The sequence below is a fragment of the Pristiophorus japonicus genome, unplaced genomic scaffold, assembly GCF_044704955.1.
Source record: "Pristiophorus japonicus isolate sPriJap1 unplaced genomic scaffold, sPriJap1.hap1 HAP1_SCAFFOLD_162, whole genome shotgun sequence".
NCBI classification, from domain to species: domain Eukaryota; kingdom Metazoa; phylum Chordata; class Chondrichthyes; family Pristiophoridae; genus Pristiophorus; species Pristiophorus japonicus.
In genome coordinates this window covers 984,185-988,144 of record NW_027251299.1, presented here as the reverse complement: position 1 = coordinate 988,144, position 3,960 = coordinate 984,185, and the positions used below count along the sequence as shown (strand labels likewise).

At 48.6% G+C, this 3,960-nt stretch overlaps 1 pseudogene; it reads right to left on the bottom strand.

The window, feature by feature from the left end:
• Positions 1-2,173: 2,173 nt before the first annotated feature.
• Positions 2,174-3,354, bottom strand: LOC139243129 (zinc finger protein 551-like; annotated as a pseudogene).
• Positions 3,355-3,960: the final 606 nt, after the last annotated feature.

The window sequence follows — 3,960 nt, the reverse complement described above, 5'->3', positions numbered from 1 at the left end:
CTGTAACAGGTGATTTATCTTTTTCAAACGCTTCCTGACCATCAACAAGTCAGCGGGCTGCGCCACCATCAACAAGTGTGCAGACTGCGCCATTTCCACCCCCGTGGTGAGCAATGGCAGCCGACTGAGAGCATCCGCACAGTTATCGGTGCCTGGTCTGTGGCGGATGGTCTAGTTATACGCTGAAAACTTGAGTGCCCATCTTTGTATGCGGGCTGAGGCATTAGTATTTATACCCTTTTTTTCATCGAACAGGGATGTGAGGGGCATGTGATCGGTTTCCAGCTCAAATTTGAGGCCAAACAGGAACTGATGCATTATCTTTACCCCGAACACACACGCTAATGCCTCTTTCTTAATCATGCTGTAGGCCCTCTCGGCCTTAGACAAGCTCCTGGAAGCATAGGCGACAGGTTGCAACTTCCCCGCAATGTTAGCTTGTTGTAACACACACCCGACGCCGTACGACGACCCGTCACATGCTAGCACAAGTCTTTTACACGGGTTATACAATACAAGCAGCTTGTTGGAGCATAAACGGTTGCTGGCTTTGTCAAAAGCAATTACATGTTTTTTTTCCCCATACCCAGTTCTCACCTTTGTGCAATAACACATGTAGGGGCTCTAAAAGGTGCTTAACCCCAGTTATGATGCTCCCGAACCAGTGTACACAGCAACTCATACGACTTATCTGTGGGTTTCACCAGAGCCAGAAGATTCTCCATGAGGCTGTAGGTCGGTGCCCCGCGGACCGTGAGGAGGACCACTCTCCTTTTTGCAGCGCTTCCTTCTCCGCCCAGCTCGTTGGCTACAAAGTACTGGTCCAGCCATTCGACATAGGCTTCCAGTCCTCACCCTCCGAGAACTTCTCCAGGATGCCCACAGTTTGCTGCATCTTTGCATTGGATTCGTATACTCGTCGCCAGTTATTGTGTTCCTAGCACAGATGAGGCTGCACACAGGGAGGTTAAAGTAACAGTGACCTCAGTCTTTAATAAGACACTCCAGAGTGAGGAACAGGCCTTAGGGGCCGGCTTATATACCGTGCTCTCAAGGGATGCTGGGATCCCTTGGGACTTCAGCGGATGAGCTCCCTGGTGGCGGAACATGGGAGTGCATGCTTTACAGATACACAACAAATAGGCTAAGTTACTCGGTTAATATTTGGCAGATTGAGTATAATGTGAGAAACTGTGAGGTTATCCACATTGGCAGGAAAAATAAAAATACAATTTATTATTTAAATGGAGAGCTATTACAAAGTGCTGCAGTACAGAGGGACCTGATTGCCCTTGTGTGTGAAACACAAAACGTTAGCGTGCAGTTACAGCAAGTAATTATAAAGCCAATAGAAATGTTAGCCTTTATTGCAAGGGGGATCGTGTATAAAAGCAGGGAAGTACTACTACAAATGTACGGTATATTTGTGAGACTACACTTAGAGTACTGCATAGAGTTTTGGTCTCCTTCTTTAAGGAGGGATACACTTGCATTGGAGACAGTTCAGAGAAGCTTTACTCGTTTGATTCCTGAGATGAAGAGGTTGACATATGGGGATAGGTTGAGCAGGTTGGTCCTATACTCATTGGAGTTTAGAAGAATGAGAGGTGATTTAATTGAAACATATGATGCTGAGGGGACTCGACAAGGTAGATGCAGAGAGGATATTTCCACTCATGGGGGAATCTAGAACTAGGGGGCATAGTTTAAGAATATGGGATTTAGAACTGAGATGAGGAGAAATTTCTACTCCCTGAGGGTCGTAAATCTGGAATTCTGTGGAGGTTAGTCATTGAATATATTTAAGGTGGTGTTGACCAGATTTTTGAGCGATAATGGAGTGAAGGGTTATGGCGAGCAGGCAGGAAAGTGGAGCTGTGCCCAAGATCAGATCAGCCAGGATCTTATTAAATGGCAGAGCAGGTTTGCGTGGCCAATGGCCTACTCCTGCTCCTATTACTTATGTTTTTTTTTAAAGGGTGAAGTAATGGATGTAAACACACTCAGCGTTATTTTTTAATCTGAGCATTTTCCCGTTGATTAATTGGTCAAATATCCAGAATATTAAACTTCTGCCCAGTTATAGGGGGAATCAATATCAGCAGAAAGAAATCCCAACTGTCAGAATGGACACGATTCAGTCTGGGACAACAGCAGAATCCAAACCCTGCATTTACTTGTGAATTCGCTGATGCCTCAGCAGGTGTGATTACAGAGTGAATCCCTTCCCACACACGGAGCAGATGAATGGTCACTCCCCAGTGTGAACTCGCTGGTGTGTCAGCAGGGTGGATGACCGAGTGAATCTCTTCCCACACTCAGAGCAGGTGAATGGCTTCTCCCCAGTGTGAACTCGCTGGTGCGTCAGCAGGTTGGATGACTGAGTGAATCGCTTCCCACACTCAGAGCAAGTGAACGGCCTCTCCCCAGTGTGAACTCGCTGGTGTGTCAGCAGGGTGGATGACAGAGTGAATCCCTTCCCACACTCTGAGCAGGTGAAAGGCCTCTGCCCAGTGTGAACTCGCTGGTGTCTCAGCAGGTAGGATGTTGTAGTGAATCCCTTCCCACACTCGGAGCAGGTGAATGGCCTCTCTGCAGTGTGAACTCGCTGGTGTTCCAGCAGGCCAGATGACCGGGTGAATCCCTTCCCACACTCAGCGCAGGTGAACGGCCTCGCCCCAGAATGAACTCGCTGGTGTCTCAGCAGGCTGGATGAATGAGTGAATCCCTTCCCACACTGAGAACAGGTGAAGGGTCTCGCCCCAGTGTGAACTCGCTGGTGTTTCAGCAGGGTGGATGACTGAGTGAATCCCTTCCCACAGTCAGAGCAGTTGAACGGCCTCTCCCCAGTGTGAACTCGCTGGTGTTGCAGCAGGTGGGATGACAGAGTGAATCCCTTCCCACAGTCAGAGCAGGTGAATGGCCTCTCCCCAGTGTGAACTCGCTGGTGTGTCAGCAGGTTGGATGTGGTAATGAATCCCTTCCCACAGTTAGAGCAGGTGAATGGCCTCTCCCTAGTGTGAACTCGCTGGTGTGTCAACAGGGTGGACGACTGAGTGAATCCCTTCCCACACACGTGGCAGGTGAACGGCCTCTCCCCAGTGTGATGGCGTCGATGAATTTCCAGCTCAGATGGGTAATTGAATCCCTTTCCACAGTCCCCACATTTCCATGCTTTCTCCATGGTGTGGGTGTCCTTGTGGCTCGCCACGTTGGATGATCAGTTGAAGCCTCGTCCACACACAACACGTATACGGTTTCTCCCTGCTGTCAAGCTGCGATGTTTTTTCAGGCTGTGTAACTGGTTAAAGCTCTTTCCACAGTCAGTGCACTGGAACACTCTCACTCGGGTGTGTGTGTCTCGGTGCTTTTCCAATCACACTAATGTTTGAAATCTGTTCCCACAGACAGAACAGACAAACATTTCTTCTTCTACATTCAATGGCCGATGATATTCAGGTCCTGATGAATCGAGTGATTCAGACAGATCTTGACGTGATGTTTGGTTTGATTTTCACGTGTGCAAGTCCTGCCCTTCGAATAACCTGGAAAAGAAGTTTACACAAATCATTACAGCAAGTGAAGTACAGTAATTCACAACCGACAAATTTAGATTGTATGGAACATTATTTCCTCTCTTGTTCCTCCAAAGCTGTAAATCCCCATCCCACTCACTCTTCCCCGTACCTGTCCTGACATTCAAATACGTCACACGTCTGAAGGCAGCTTGTCCTACGCTCCCAATTATCATCAACAGCTCTGGCTGGGTTCAGTTCTACACTCACTGGGTCCCCTCCCCTGAAGGTGCTGACTCTGGCTGGGTTCAGTTCTACACTCACTGGTTCCCCTCCCCTGAAGGTACCGGCTCTGGATGGGTTCAGTTCTAGACTCACTGGTTCCCCTCCCCTGAAGATACCGGCTCTGGCTGGGTTCAGTTCTACACTCACTGGTTCCCCTCCC